Source organism: Melanotaenia boesemani, chromosome 12 (genome assembly GCF_017639745.1).
Source record: "Melanotaenia boesemani isolate fMelBoe1 chromosome 12, fMelBoe1.pri, whole genome shotgun sequence".
Taxonomy (NCBI): domain Eukaryota; kingdom Metazoa; phylum Chordata; class Actinopteri; order Atheriniformes; family Melanotaeniidae; genus Melanotaenia; species Melanotaenia boesemani.
In genome coordinates this window covers 12,705,932-12,723,226 of record NC_055693.1, presented here as the reverse complement: position 1 = coordinate 12,723,226, position 17,295 = coordinate 12,705,932, and the positions used below count along the sequence as shown (strand labels likewise).

The 17,295-nt window shown below is 37.9% G+C and overlaps 1 protein-coding gene across 7 annotated transcripts in view; it reads right to left on the bottom strand.

Annotated features, from left to right (window-relative positions):
• Positions 1–17,295, bottom strand: part of il1rapl1a (interleukin 1 receptor accessory protein-like 1a) — a 188,427-nt gene that overhangs the window by 162,047 nt on the left and 9,085 nt on the right. The gene's annotated exons all lie outside the window — the stretch shown is intronic.

Below are 17,295 nucleotides of genomic sequence, written 5' to 3'. Positions count from 1 at the left end.
ACACCTGCACTTTTCCTACATTTTTTTTTCTTACACATACCCTGCGTTTTGCACCAACGTGTCTGCTCTAGTGGCTCTCTGGTTGTCTCTATGCAGCAGCTGCTTCCTCCCTCTCCTCTCATGTTGTTCAGCAAATCATAACCACTGTCAGTGATCAGCTGATCGGCTTTTCTCTCTTGTTGCGTATGTCTATGGCTCAACTGAGAAAGAGGAAACTTCAGGACCTTATCTAATACAGTGGCTGGCTGTTGGTAGACAGGGTTTACGCTTCAGCTATGCAGGGACGGGTCTAGAAAAGTTCTGATGGGGGGCAGGAGCACTAACCAGGAAAAGGGGGGGCACAAATAAGACCTTTCTTTAGGTCTAGATTTTATGAAATATTGAACTGATTATATATATATATATATATATATATATATATATATATATATATTATTTTATAATATATTTCTTAATATCTGTAATACTTTTGTTTTATGTGAAGCACTTTGAATTGTCCTGTACATGAAAAGTGCTATACAAATACACTGTCTTACCCTGCTTATTACAACTAAAGTCATCATCTAATGTAAAAAAAGTGAAGAAAAACTTGTGAGACAAACAGCCAATGATCTATTTTATCAACAGGTGTTTACTTTGGGTGATGCTGCTGTTGGACTTTTATCACTGCTGCACAAACACTTACACTTCAGTCATAAAAGAAAAACATGTTTTTATCCAGATCATCAGTTTTATCAGAGTTCCTTCATCAATGTTGGCTGGTTAACTTTAGTCCTCACATCTGGTGGTTTTATGACATAAAGTATTACCATGGAGATGGTTTGTGAGTTGATGATATATGAATTCTGAATTATGATCTAGAACATGGTAGAGATTTTTTTAGAACATATAGAAGTACATTACATGCTGCATTTACCAACCCTTGGGCATCTGACGTTTACCTAAGGGAATTTAAGTTAACAGTATATATTTGTAAGCATTGGCTTGTTCTGTTGAAACAGTATAGTAAAAACGTGCAAATTTCAGACATAATCGCAAATGGTGATGACTCGTGATTAAAAATTTTAATCATTTGACAGCCATATATATATATATATATATATATATGTGTGTGTGAAAAACAACAGTCTAATGGACTTGTTGATAACTATGTGCTACAGAATGTTATTTTCTTGTTGATATTTGCAGTCAATCTGGCCTTGGTGCCACTTATCGCCACTGTTGTGTTGTGTACTGTACACTGGACCGTTACAGTGAAAGCAACCTCCTGTAATGAAAACTCATGGAGAACTCTCAACTAAGCACCAGAACACAATGAGGCAGGAACAAGAATGTGTGGGTAAAGTGGATCTCTGAGGATCAAACTAAAAATCTTGGAGTTGCTCTCACGCCTGATGTTTCACTCTCAGCAGTCAGACTTTGGTTTACCTGCAGCTGCTCTGGTCCATAATCCTCGAGTTTATTGTAGCCACAGTTTTGAGCTCAAAATTTTGTATTTATTGGCCAGAAGCAATGACTGATGGATGATGGATTCTCTGTGTTGGTTGTGTGTGGGTTGAAATATGTTTTACTTTTTTTTTAGGTCAAGTAATGACAAAAAAAGGAAGCAAAGCTCTTACTTACTGAAAATAATACTCTTCTTGGTTGTATGCCTCAGAAGCACCAAGCAGCTAAAAGGTTATAGGAAGAGACGGATGGATTCACCAATATCCAAATCCATGTTTCTGTCAATCTCACTATACCCCCCCCCCCCCCCCCCCCCCCCCCCAAAAAAAAAGAAAAAAAAAAAAAGAAAACACAACCCACAGCAAATTAATTCAATGAACCTGAAAGGACAAGACTGGGCCCTGGTCTTTGAAAACTGAAACTAAGACAAACAGAGCCAGGAGGGACCTTGGAAACTGCAGCAAGTCACGTGCCCAGATTTGCATAGCTAATGAAAAGAGCCTCTCTAAGGGTGTGTTTACACGGCACACTCAACGCTTGCTGTAAAAAAGACGCCTTTCTCCCATCCTCAATCACATTCTGCTAGGGAAACAACTTTCAGCTGATGAACACCGCATTGCCAAAAAAATCTACCACATATTAATAATTTTAAATCTTCATAGAAAAAGCCTGAAAAAAGGGAACGTAAGTAAGTCAGCTCTATGTGTTTGTTTGCTGCAACTTGAGCTTAATGTCTGGTTGGGCAGGAAGACACAAACAGCTAATGAGAAGCTAGCTCAAAGATCCAGATCTGTTAGAGGTTAGTTTCTTCAAGCACTCTTGATGAACCATCTGTAGCTGTTGCTGCCATGGTCACAAGACAAGCGCAATGCAGAGACTGAAAAAAATTAAATATTAATAAACAGTCTCACTGTAACTTTATATCTTATAGAACTAATGTACTATGTATTTAGCCCTACTGAAGATTGGCATTCAAAGTGTTTGTCTCTGAATGATAGAGCACTGCCTTTCCATCCCCTCAGTTTCCAGTTTGACTCAGCTGTGGACCTTTTTCAGTAGTCTAATTCAGCATAACAATGTCAATGACCCTCCTCTGTATCCAAATCATGTCATGTCTTCACATGCACAGTGAGCTTTGGGTCCTGCCAACTATGACATCACCAGCCTGCTTCACAGCGAGGCATTGTGCTGCTCACACGACCACCATGAACATCCAACCAACCTCATCTGCCCACACCTCTTTTTCCATTTCACCTCCCTGTACTTCCTGTATTTCTCACCACAAAGAAGCTGTCACTGGAACACATAAGTGCTAAAAAGCAACTTCTAAGAATCAAAGCCAAAATGGTTGACAGGTCAAACTGACCTCTCAGTGTATACTCGCCAGAACAGACTGCTCGTTGATGGACAGGTTGAGAGAAAGCATTAACACGCATTAGACACCAGTCTGTGGACTCCATAATGCAGGCTTTTCACCATCCAGTGATTCGGTCCTGCATAAAATGGAGCTTTATGGTGGCGCCTAAGCGGAGAGTTCAAGCTGTTTTATTTTCTTTCATCAATTACTCAACTTTCAAAGGTTCTTAGGACATTTTGTCATGCTTAAAAGGAACCCACGCAGCACTGAATAACATACTGATCACCTTAAAGGTTCACTTGGTCCCCTGGTAGAATCAAAAGGCTAAAGGGAAATTTTTTAACCATGTGTGTTACTTACTCACCTAACATTCAAGTGGCCTTGTCTTACAGTCTATGACTTTCATTTCTATGTGAGCTATGTTTTCTCACCCTGCAAAAAAGAGAGTAGTGTTAAAATAAAGCTCTTAAACAAGGATGATAATGTTTGTCTTGCTGATTGTCAGTGGTGGGTCAAAAAAAAAATTTTGATTGGGGGGGGGACAAGTCAGTGCACAGATCAGGAAAAAGTTGGCTCATTTAAATGAGACCTTTATTGCCCTTTAATGGACTGCTGACCTGTTTAGGGTGTACCCTGTCTCACCTAGTAGCAGATGGGATTGGCTCCAGCCCCCTTCAGACCCTGCACTGGAATAACTGGGTTCAGATAATGGATGAATGGATGAATCGATCATTAAAACCAAAGTGGCCATCTAAAGTGAATAAGAAAGCATTATTTGTAAAAGCCAGTGATATTTTTTCATCTACAATTGTTTACTTAGGATGATCCTGAATTGTACAGATTTAATCATGCATGAATTATCCCTTTTGCATGAATTACTGCCTTAATGCAGCGTGGCATGGATGTTATCAGCCTACTGCTGGGGTGTAATGGAAGACCAGGATACTTCTATAGCGACCTTTAACTCTTCTGCATTGCTAGGTCTAATGTGTCTCATCTTTCTCTTGGCAATACCCCATAGATTTCCTACGGGGTTCAGGTCAGGGGAGTTTTCTGGCCAATCAAGCACAGAAATCCTGTGGTCATTGAACCAGGTTTTGGTTCTTTTGGCAGTGTGGGCAGGTGCTGGAAAATAAAGTCAGCATCTCCAAAAAGCTTTTCTGTTAAAGGAAGCATGAAGTGCTCTGAAATCTCCTGGTAGACAACTGCCTTGGCTTTGGACTTAATAAAGCCCAGTGGACCAACACTGGCCGATGACATGGCTCCCCAAATCAACACAGACTGTTGAAACGTCACGCTGCACTTAAGTGTCTTGGATCGTTGCCTCTCCATTCTTCCTCCAGACTCTAGGACTTTGATTTCCAAATGAAATGGAAAGTTTGTTCTCATCAGAAATTGTGATGCTCCCACACACATGCTCCCACACAATTGTGAATGGCCTTTTCTTAATGATCCTCTCCAGGCTGTGGTCATCCCTACTAGTGGGGAAACTTTTTCTTTCACATTTTTCCCTTCCACTCAACTTTTTATTGATGTGCTTTGATGCAGCACTTTGAGAGCATCCAGCTTCTTTTGCAATTACCCTTCTGAAGCTTTCCCTTCTTGTGGAGGGTGTCAGTGATGGTTTTCTGCTCAACTGTCAGGTCAGAAGCCTTTCCCATGATTGTCAATTCTACTGAAATAAACGGAGAGACCATTTAAATGCTCAAGAGTCCTTTACAAGTGTTATGGTTTTTTTTAATTAACTATAAACCATAATCATTTAAATGATAAAAAATAAATGCTTGAACTATCTCACTTTGCATTTAATGAGTCTCTATAATTTATTAGTTTGCTTTTTTAAGTTAAATTACTGAAAAAAATTAAGTTTTGTGTGATATTCTAATTGTTTGAGTTTAACCTGTACAAGTACATTAAAAGTACATTATCTACTACATTCACTTGCTCTTGGTAAAGGTCAGTTTCCCCTGAATATCTGTTAGAATTCCCTTCTCTATACCTGATACCCCCGCCTCACCCACCCTGGCAATTTACTTTTTTTTATGCCAAATCTTACTTATGGATTTTTCCATTTCTAAATGTAGTTACTTATTAACAAGTCCTAAGCCAATTGCAAGTGACAGTAAAGTAGAAAAGTGAACAAACTTAAGTCATGTTGGCCCAGATGGAGTTTAACAATCATTTAACAAAATAAATAATTACCATTCATTTTTAACAATTTTGAATAATGCAAAATTAGAATTTGTCACGATTTTTAAAAGCAAATTTACATTTGTAATAATTTTGGAGCCTGGGAATTGTCATTTTACAAATTTTGGGACTTTCTGTGAAAATGCTATTTTGCACTATGGTCAAAGGTGGTTACAACAAATGAAAGAGACTTATTCAGGTAACAGTGCATGAATGCTATGATGCTGCAGTACCATTGCTCAGCAAAACCATCTCTAACAATCCAACGGTATCAGATTCTAACTGACTGAGGTTGGTGACTTTGAACTGTATAAAGAACTGAACAGAGGTAAATAGTACCACACAGATATCGTCTTGCTTGTGTGGTTAACTGCATGCCAAGCTTTTTCTCTGAGGCATCAGGAGCAGGTGTGTTTGAGAAGGCACACACAGAGGCATGGCATGATATCTACGCTTCAGCGATGCTTGAAGCTTGCACACATCATCACACACAGAAGCACACATGCCGTTCGCCTGCTGTTTTTTTTTTTTTTTTTTTTTTTTTTTTTTATCAGAAAATGAGGGGCACGGCCTAACATTGCCTGCTGACTGGCCTTAACAAAGAGGAATTTACTGACTTGCCACCGGTTATGGAACTGTATCTTTCAGGATAGCTGTATCATTTCCCAAAATGAAATGACCAACTCAAGCTTTTTGCTGCTGACACACTCTCTTGTGCACAGAGGACTATGCGTATGCAACCCTCATATTCCACTTTTCTTTTTCTTTCATTTCTCTAGAATTCACAGAGAGTTTCTGCTCTGTTACTGTTAATATAGCATGCAGTTATGCCATCTTAAGATAGAGAAGGACGCTCTGCCATCTTGGCATGCCAAGCAGTGGTTGATTGATCTTGTGATTTAGGGAGTTAATCCAATTTTGGGGCACCCTCCACTGCAGTCTTAGCTTGAAAAGTTGCCAGGACGAAAAACCTAGACATTGAAAATGCTCATCTTGCTGCTTTCTTAAAGCCCCGTCACTTGTTTAACACCTTTGGAACAGCTGTCTTCAGTAAAACATGTCGTCTGCTCAGGCAATTCATAAATCTGTTCCATAAAAGGAATTCTTACACAGGAGAATAGATTATGTTGGTATACATGTGTATTTAATTCTACACATATAAGGCTCAAAGTATGAGGTTCATCAATATAGTATTCAAAGAAAGAGCATGATAATTTATAATGGTGCTGCAGGTAAACCAGAGCAAATACACAAGATTTAACTGACTGTCATACACATGAGCAGACCAGTTTTTGATCAATATTGCATGAGTAATAAGCACAGAATACTGAATGAGAATTCGACAGGTGAAAAGATTTTCCTCCGTTGTATTCATATCATATCCTGGAGTCATGAGATATGTATTTATGGTGTTTAGATTTAATCCTCTATTCTTTGAACCTACATTATTTATTTGCTTCAGCAGGCTTTTGCTGTAGAGAAGTTATGCTCTGGGAGATTTGCAAAGACACTGATACTTTTAATACAGTGCAAGTTAAATATTTAAAATCATAAGTAAAATTGGAATGAAACTCAATTTGAGTGTTGCTGCCGCTCCTCAAGTTTCATTGTTACTAAATGTGTAGCTTTAGCTATGGCACCATTAAAGGCGTCACCAAAAAGCAAAGGGAAAGTACACACACACACACACACACACACATACATACATACACACACAAGTGAATGAGTCAAAGGTGTTTCTGTGTGTCACTGTGTCAAAGAAATTCATGCTGGGAGAGCTAGTGCAGGGCACAGCACAGTGCAGCTATCCTTCGTGTATGTCTACCTGCTCCGATGTTTGCTGGATGCAGCATCTGTGTGTACATGTGTGTTTGCTCTGCTGTTTGCCAGATGTGTCACAGTGTGAGTCAAGCCCCATGAGTATTATCTTGCAGTAGTGAGGTGAATCACTGTCTGCAAATAAAAAATAATCTTGGTAGTAGGCTGAGTGAGCTTTCGTTAAAATGCATTTGACCGCTTTTGACCGTGGCGAGCCCTGGTTAATCTCCAGGGGCTGGCCATAGGTGGTTAGAGCTAACAAGCAAGGTGCTGTGAGCTATGCCCTGCCTTGGTCCCAACATGCACTTCTTCACTGAGTGAGATTAATTACCACACAATTCTGAGCCAATCCGCTCCCCTGCTGTTCTCCTAGACACAAGCGCATGAAGAGCACATTCAAACACAAAAAGCAACACTGTGTGCGTAATTAACTGAAAGAGCTTGCAGGCAAACCCGAGTCACTCGCTTGTGATTGGTCAGGAGCGGAACGGTGAGTTGTTGAGGTTTGAGTTCAGACACATTCCACCAGCAGCGAAGCGTTTTTCCCCAGTTGTTGTTGACTGCTTTCAGCTACGTCCCCAGTGCTCAGGCCATTGTCAGCTGTCCAAGGATGACTGGCTGCAGAGACGCTCTCGTGCTCCCAGTCAATGCTGCCTTTGATAGAGAGCAGAGGCCAACCCTCTCTTCACCCATTTAGTGTACACACCCCTCTGGGGGCAGCTGGTGCACTAAAAACAATGTCAAAAATACACCCCAACACACAGTAAAAATCTATCTAGATATGCACACACACACATAGCATCTTAAAAGCACTCATACTAAAAGGTGCTGTATGACTGTGTGTGTGAAAAGGTGAATCTAGCATGAAGTGTAAAAATGCTTCGAGTGGTCAAATACAACTAGGAAAGTACCATGCAAATAGTCCATGTGTTCTCTTGTTACTCTTGTTGCTGTAATGAAAAACATTTTAATCACTAAATGGATATGACACAACTATAGAATTAATTAACAGATAATGACTGCAGTGTCTTTGTTTTATTAACAAATACCTGAACATTTAAGTCCATGGACACAACAGTATTGCTATTTTTTGCTCGTTGAACCTGACATATCTCTCCACAACATTATGTCTGTAGACAACACGTGTAAATGTATACAGACTATTTAATTACAACATAATGAGGTTGTACTGTCAACACATACATGAGGATTCAGAATAAAATATATATGATTTTTTCTGTGCTTGCAAGCATATAAAAGTTATTCAGTGAGCTGTTAAGATTGGTCATATACAAGGATATCCAACTTATTTATACCAAGCTTAAACTTCAGATAATACTTTACTTGAAAGCGAGAACTTCAATAAATACAAATTGCATTAATAACACCCTACCAGGACATTTTTTAACAGAGGAATGAGCTTATGGAGATTATGGAGCCGACATGATAGAGGAATTACAAGTTGGCTGGCCAGAAGCGGTTAGAATCTGCAATGTGTTTTCTAAGAAATCAGGTTAATTGAACAGATGACTCATGACAAGACTATACCTGAAAGGGGCACCAGAGTTGTCTATGGTCAAAGTGGAGATGAGGGAAATGTAGGTCTGTTTGTTGTGTGCTCTGAGTGTAAATTAATACATGAAAAGGGAGCTACTTCGGTTTCTGTGTTATTTGGTCTTTGTTATTAAGACCTCAAGAAACTTTGTCAGCTTGTGAAAAGAAGGCATAATAAGTCTCCTTTAACTATGTTATTATGAGTATAATCAAAATATAGACTGATGTTTCCTAACAGTCATATGCATGAAAGTAACTGGACAAAACTGCAGTTATTACAAGGCGACTGAAAATATTGAACTGCTTAGCAATGTACCACAAGCTTGATCACAATTTGGGATTAAATAAAGCTTCAAAAAATGGTTGTGCTAGGGTTTTGTTTTTTTGTGACTTTTTTTTCTTTTTTCTTTTTAGGCAGAAGAGTGCAGCTGAGACATCTAAGGGGTATTGTACTCACCAGCATTTCATTGGGAAGGTAAAACAGATTAGCTAGCAGCTGACATGAGCAGGACTAGCTAAAAAGTATGATGTTCTGTTAATCAGTGTAGAGTAGGGATGGGAAGATTAACCGATATGAATCGATACGCGGTCGTGCGCGTGCACGATGCGAGTGCATCGGTAGAGCAGCAGAGGATGAATGAAACTTTTGAAGCAAATCTAGATGCATCGGTTTTTGCGAGATGCATCGGTTTTTCTGAGATACGGCTTATTCTTTTTATACAGAATGTGATTATTTATTAACAAGTGTTGTCAACCTGTTTTTTTAGCGCATAATTTAAACGACCTACATAAAGTAGGCCTAAGCAACGGACTTGCGGATGTTTACACTACAACTCATGGGGGCTGCGCGGATGAAGCCAGTGATGCGCCCACAGGTAGTTGTCAGGAAGCGCGAATTAGCAAAACAAACATGTCGGACGCCAAGATCATTTATCCTCCACTTAGTTTCAAGTCCAAAGTTTGGGAACACTATGGATTTTACAAGAAAGAAGGACGACTTGACAAGACAGCTGCAATTTGTAAAATGTGCCGCGCATCTGTAAAATACATGGGCAGTACGACTAATCTGATATCTCACTTGAAGCGGCGCCACGGTGTTGTTGTGGAAGCGTCTGCCAGTGTCCCTGCATCCCCTTCCTCCAGTTGAAAAGTGAAATCACAGTTATTGTGCAACTGTAAGCCTTCTTTCTAAAGAGTGCAAATACATATATATTTTAGTATATATTGCACTCATACATTGTTTTTCTTGGAAATACTTAAATATGTGCCATGTGTTTTAAAATGGCCTAAGTAGTATGTGCCATGTGTTTTAAAATGGCCTAAGTATGTGCCATGTGTTTTAAAATGGCCTAAGTATGTGCCATGTGTTTTAAAATTGGCCTAAGTATGTGCCATGTGTTTTAAAATGGCCTTACTGTAAACCAACACTCAAGCTCTGAGAGAAAAAACAGTTTGTAAAAATGTCTTGGCTTTACTTGGTTAATAAAAAATCAAACTAATTCATTTGCACTGCATCCTCTTTCACATTACTACATGAAATTGATCTATTTAAATAGTACTGAATTATTGCATCGTATCATGATATGGGTGTAAATCGTATCATACCGCATCGCAAAATGCCACACATGTATCGTTAATATATCGCATCGGATACTTAGTATCGAGATGCGTATTGGATCGGCATTATACCTTAGATGCCCAACCCTAGTGTAGAGTACAGCAACTGTGCACTATGTGTGGGGTGTGTTGTGAACTCTGTACAGTTTAGAATTCAAGCAGTGCTACAAAAAGACTGGGACAGATTCATGACATTATAGAAGAAATCTACAATTGGTGAAATCATTTTTTGTGCTTATATTACTCAATTCTGTTGCATATTTTGAGTCAGAGGCAAGCAGGCAAACAATCTGCTAATGTTGAAATTACAAAACCAAATTGCTGATTTCTCAAAACATTGTTAAGGGCCATTGCATAACTTTGGCTAGATGGTACACCTTCATATTTATCATCGCTTCACGTTAGCTTCTTTGAAGTAAGGCAGCGTGATATAAGTGTTTTATTTATAGCAACATACTGTCAACTGAACCTTAGACCATACCAACACCATTGATTTGTGTTTTGCTTTTAAATGGCACTTTCAGTCCGCTTCTGTTGATTAAGGCCCCTTGTAATCAATGACACTTCAAGCTTTAACTGATCAGTGTTTTCATTTTACATTACCCAGTTGCTGAAGCAAGCAGGAGACTGAAACATAAAGCCTTCCTATAAACAGGGTCAGAAAATGTATTTTAACTATCTCTCTGAAAAGGTACCAAGCTCCATTGACAAAAATGGTTGTTTTTGCCTCACAGAATACAAGAGTTGATTCATTGTTGCCTCAATTAATTAGCTTGTTTTTGCTGCTTGATGTGCAATAAACTGCTTTTTCTGACCCAAACCATCTCTTTTAAACACAAAGTAACATACATAAACCAGCAACTCCCATACTACAAAAAGAAATTGCACAATGAAGATTTCACATCATCTTTAATAAATTTTTTACTTGTCTAAAGAACACAGCAGAGGTTATGTTCACCTTCTATAGTGAATATAATTTTAAGAGGATGATTGTAATAGCTTAGTGGTAACATGTAACACAAATTAGGACATCAAGATCATAGCTAACCTTTTTGATATTGACCTTTAAGTTTGGATATGATGCCTCTGCTCTACATATAATTCAACCATCAAATTTTTTTTTGCACATTCTTTCTTCCATCTATTTTACTATTACGCTACAACACTTTGTATTTGGGGCATGGTTGAATAATTAAACAGTTATTAAAATATTTGTAAACAAGTGATTTAAAAAAAACACATTAATATTTGATACACCATATATGTGCTGCAGTTCCCACGCTTTGAGCAAACCTCGGGTCTGAATGAATTAATGGAGTTACTGTAAAAAAAAAATGGAAGTTACTGTAAAAAAAATCCCACTACTATTCAGCTGCTTTAGAAACATCTTTAAAATGTTTCTATGACCATATAGAAGCTACAGCCACTCCTGCACTGCTATGTTTTTTCAGCTTTTTCCAGCTTGCACAGGTCCATTTTTCCATGACACATTTCAGTTCTCTACAAATGGGATTAAGGTCACAAATTATTATTAGCCAGTTTAAAAAGGAAAAACCACCTCTTCTTTTGGATCCACTTTTGTTTTGTGTAATGAGTTCTTTGAGCCTAAGTCATGTTGAAGACTCCTGCTTTACATGTTGCTGTTTGTCGCTGGTAAATCATTTAGCTCTGAAAGGCCTTAGAAACCTTTAAATTGAGTCATTCCTTTGAATCATATTCGGTACTCCTATTGCCAGAAGCAGCAGCCCTGCAGCATTATTTAACCTCCACCATGTTTCAGGTAAGTTTCTCTTTTTACTCTAGGTTTTATTAATTCAATTAGTTTAAATTAAATTCAGTTCAGCTTTATTTGTACAGTACCATGATGGAGTCATCTCAATGCAACTTTGAAGAAATTGTCCATTTATAATCCAATTAAATCTAACTGCTTAGATAATTCCCATTAGTCCAATTCATAATAATTGTATTTATATGAAGCCATTTCAGAAAAGACTGAATTGCTTAGGGAACCAGTGGTTGCATCATCTTTTCTCTCCAATTCAATTTTAGGCCAGATCCACATGAAGATGCAAAAACGTTCCATTGAAAATGCTGTAATATCCATATCAAGTCTGTAAGTGGTGCTGGCAAAGAAATACACCAAAACCTGAGAAGAAGACATGGAACGTGCACAAATGCTAACCGCCAGCAAAAAGGCCAAAGAAACAGACAAAGGTCTGCGCTTGTCCTTTCACACAGACCCAGGGGTTGTTGTCTAGTCTGAGAAGCTCAGTGCTTGCTGGCGAACCGGCCCCCGTTCACATCAGTTTAACTAGAACCAAAGAGGCTGGACTTTACTTACTGAAGTAAACATCAGCAGTGAGCAGATTTGGTCCTGAAAGACAATCACTGAGTCACAAGGCTCTATTATAACCTGCAGGTTTCCAAAATACACAATAGACTATATTCAGATGCCTAAATAAATTTCATAAGTTGTTAAAACAAACTTAAATTGGAGTGGAGGCTGCACTTGGTTGTAGCTGCAACAGAAATTGTAGTTGAAAAGGTGGCTCGACTTCTGTCCACGTCTTTTTTCTGTCGGTGTTCGTTCTTTTATTTTTTAATTATTTATTTTTTATTGAAACACAGTGTGTAATACAGCTCTTGTGTGAACACTGACAGCGTTTCCGGGGTTGTTTGTGTCATCGGGTTGTGAAAAAAGATGCACCTGGGAGCAGTGGTTTTGGAATCCAGATATTCCGGTTCTGGGTGGATGAAATGTCCAAACAATAAACTACAGCTGTAGTAGAAACTTGTCCCTATGTGGAAGGACTTTTATCACCTACAACCATTTGCAGAGTATAAAATATTGGAACTGGATTTTCAAGACATTTGGTAACGTACCTTTCAGTAAATTTAGTATCTCCACCTTTTATTTTATATGAAAATCTCTTTGGTTAATGTTGTTAAATAACTTATTAAAGTATTTTGATTAAAAAAAACAGTTGGTTTATTAACCTTTTCTATGATATTCTTTGCCATTCAGGGTAATAAATCTGACACGCTCAATGTAATACAGTAAATATGTAGTGTAGTTACACTTATCCAGAGCTCTGTCTCATTTGTTTTTCAGTCTCAAAACGCACTCTTATAAATTTGGGGAGGATTAAGGTCAGTCTTGGAATAAGCTGAATATGAAAGTTTCCTTTAGGTGTGAATGATGTAGCCAAGCTAGGGAGCTGGGGGATCTTGAGGGTCATCTAAACTCTATCTACTCATCAATCTAATTGAATAAAAATACCACCAAATGGTTATTGATTCCTTCCAATGAATTCTTTTTTTAATCAAGAGTAGAACATAATATCGCTCATTTACCAAATTGCTGGCATTTGTTGTTAGAGGGCATCCAAATATTCATCACAGTGCCAAACCGCATGTCTAAATCTGCAACTGTTGCAACAGAATGCCTTTCAAGTCAATCTCTAAACTTTTGTTGGGATTGGACTCTAAGATCCAGATCTCATTTGTATTTAGCGTTTTCTTCTTCACCAGCTGACATGTCAGCTGAAGGGATTCCTGAACAATTCAGAAGTGCATATCTCACTTTCATCATTGCAGTTTGATCACAGAATGATGTAGCATCATGCTAGAAAAACTGTTCAAGTGCTGCTTTCCTGGATCCTTTCAATCCTAGATAGAGAAATAGGGCTTGATTGGCTCTACATGCATCATATGCCTGATAGACATGCAGCTGCTATAAAAGAGCCCAGTTCCCAGATGAGGACTCAGCAGCCGCTGTTTACAGAACAGACACACTGCCATATGTTGCAGACTTTACAAAAAGTGTGGCAGAAATGAAAAAGAGAAAGCTGGCAGGCAGTAAAAAAGCATAGAACACGGTCCATACATTAGCTATATCCCCCTCCTTTCTTGACTGCAACTGTGAAATGGATGGGCGCATTACCGATGTGTGGAGAGGCATCACGTCGCATTCTCTCAAACGGACAAGATTCTTTAACAAAAAAATAAATAAACAAACAAACAAACAAAACTGCCTGAAGACAGGAAATGCTGGCTTGAGCGGTTTTCAGCTGGAATGTGCATTTACGCTTTGGTATCCATGACAGAGTCTATCCTATTGTCTAGAGAAGCCATCGTCGTGGCAATGAAGCCTAAATGAGGCCAGTAATGGTTCTGTGCTCAGTCCCCAGAGTCTTGCCTGTTTAAAAATCGATTCTCTGCTTGACTAGGGACAGGCTGGGAATAGAGAGCGCTAGAAGAAATTGAGAGGAAAGCGGAGACCGAAGGAAGGGAGGTTGAGATTGGTTGCAACAGATAAAAAAGAAACCAATGAAACATTCAGTCACTCCTTCAGAAACTTTTTATACCGGTGCATTCTAAAACATGAGATGCATGTGGATAACATTAATCTGGCCCGGATTGCTGCACAGCTCAGTAAATTAGGTTTTGCATATTTGTGTAAAAACACTATTGATTGAAAACAAATATGAATTTATCTCAGCTGCACAGATATCTGCTTTATCTCATCATCTCCGTGCAATTTACAATTTGTACTATTGTGCTGAGCAGTATGCGGACAAGCGTTTTTTTTTTTTTTTTTTTGCATTTTTCTTCTTTATAATTAACAATCAGACAATCTGTGCACATAGCACTTTTTTCTGTTCTCTTGTCATTAATTTCTATTTCATGCCTGTTTTCTTATACATGAAAACTATCTTTAAACGTAATTGTATGTTTAGATTTATCAAATTCATGTTATTATTTTTTTTGTGTGTGTGTGTGTTTCTTGCTCTGCAAATGGTGAAAGTGTGAGTAAGAGCAAAATGTTTTTATACTTGGCCAATAATTTTAATGTGATGCAACAAGGTTCTACTTTCTCTCAGCATTTGGGTTTGACTAGTAAATAGCCAATTTGCTTTAGGGCAAGCCTGAGAAAAGGCAAACCATGCAGAATGCTAACTGTTTGCTAAAGCCTGCATTCTCTTTACCACAATGCAATCAGTGAATCAGAAAGTAGACATATTGGATGCCACCTCATTTCTCATCTCCGCTCGCTCAACATCCCCCTTTGTGCAGATGAAACACAGATAGAAAAGTTTGTGGACCAAAACTTTTTAATCATTTTGATGGAATTTAGCAAGAGGCAACTCCTTGTGATGGATTATTTCTTCAAACTCAATAAACTTTAAAAATGCTGTCACTGATTTGGAAAAAATGAGCTTTAGAGTTTCATAAAACGGCATCTCAATATCTGAAACCACACACAGTGTGGAGAGGCAAAATATGAAAGAAAGAAAATTTCCATAAACTCTTATAATTTTGAAGACATTTGCTATTATAACATTCATTCATAAACAATAACCCACTTTGTTTATGCCAGAAAAAAAGCTAAATCACACACAACAAACACACCGTTGCAACTTACCAAAGTGTGAGCAAAACAACAGTAATGACAGACTTGAACTGAGATGGAAAAGTCTTCTTGACTGCCAACAAAATGTCCAAGACCCTGTCTGTTTTCACAGTGAAAGATATATGGGCTTCATCAGCATCTGAACCAATAAGAGCAACTTATGGGTGTTGCAGAACAGTGCCTCTGGCCAACCAGAGGTCCCAAACACTCATTCGCACACACACACAAACAAAGAAGGCAATGTGTAGGAATATGAGTAAGTTCCATAATAAAACAACATGCTAATAGTGAAACTTTACTTATCTAGTCAATTTATACAGGCAGTATTTATAAATAAAACTCAATATGATTCAAATTCTATTATAAACTCTGTGAAACTCTAATAGATAATTCTAGTTGTCACTATATATTTTTTGGAAATATCAAAATACAGGGATAATTATGTGAGGAATCTAGTTGTTCTCTGTGTTGCAAAAGTTCCAGATTTTGATGTTTGTGAGATGTTTTGCTGCACAGCACTGTCATCTTCAGCTCTCTTAAAAAAAGATTGCTGATATCTGTCCTGCACTTTAATTTCTTTTTCTGTTTATTTTGAGGGTTCTTTTCTTAAATTTATGATTAAATATAGTCTTTGTTTTCTTAGAAGGATAAAAATGGAGTAAATTGTTTTAAATGGTTTTTGTAGATTTGGGGGATTTTCCCATACTGCAGAGAAGACAATCAATAGCTACGTTTACATTAACAAATTTTTCTCCTTTATTACTGAGATGAATCTGACAGAGATTCCAGCTGACGTGTTTATTTTCACACTAAATAAAGTGATCTGATCAGTTGTGTGCTTACATGATGGAAAGATTGATTGTAAAACTTTTAACACTCACAATTTGCACTAATTTAGAAGAAGAAAATAAAGACAACCAAAAGGATTTTCTTAAATTTAATCAAATATCTACTTGAACAACTTGTTTGAAAGAGCTACTGATTATTGAAAATCTCAGCAGTCAGAAGACTCCAGAGTTTCCAACTAAAAGTTTTATCCTCCACAGTCTAGTTCTGTTTTAGTGACAGCATTTTTTAAATCTTTCCTGAAACTCATCATGACACCAAACCTCCACGTGGTTCAAGCATGAGCAGAAACAACATCCATCACAGAAAGAGTGTTAAACATGCCTATAGTTTTCTGTTCGTCCAATCGTGAAAAGGTTAACCCCCCTCCCACCCGATCAGATTGAAACTTCATTCTGATCGGGGCTGATCGGATAAGCTCAGGTGTTTACATGTCACATTTCATGTTGATGTTTGATCGGGTCAAAAGTGCTCCATGTAAACTCAACTAACGCCACCCTGTCTACTCATCTTGCCCCTCCCTTGCAACCCCATGTAAAAATGTTTAGATCCACCAATGCTAATGGGAAATTATGTGTTTTAGTTTAAGCATAAATATCCATATATAGTGACTATATTTGCAACTAGAGACTCTTCAGCATAAAAACATTTACATTAATTCCTCAGACTGCTTTCATTTCGTTGAAATAAAACAATTAATACACTGAACAGCTGCAGCAATTAGTGGATTAATAACTTGATAAATTATTACCTGGACTAAACAAGACAGCTGTGGGCTCTACCAGTGTGTATCTCTCTCTCTTGAATTATGCAGCTATATTTAGCTTTATTAGATTATATATTCTTATTTTAATCTAAAAAAAAGTTAAAACCAGTGAAGCAAGACAAAAAAAAATCTGGTTTTACTACCAAGAAAAAAAAAAGAGTTGGGGCTGTTTAAAAGTCAGAGTGGCTGCTGAACTTTATTATCTAGTGTCCACTTTTTGCTGTTGATCTAGAAATGGTATTTAAAATCCTCCATACACACACACACACATATCCACACACAGTCAGT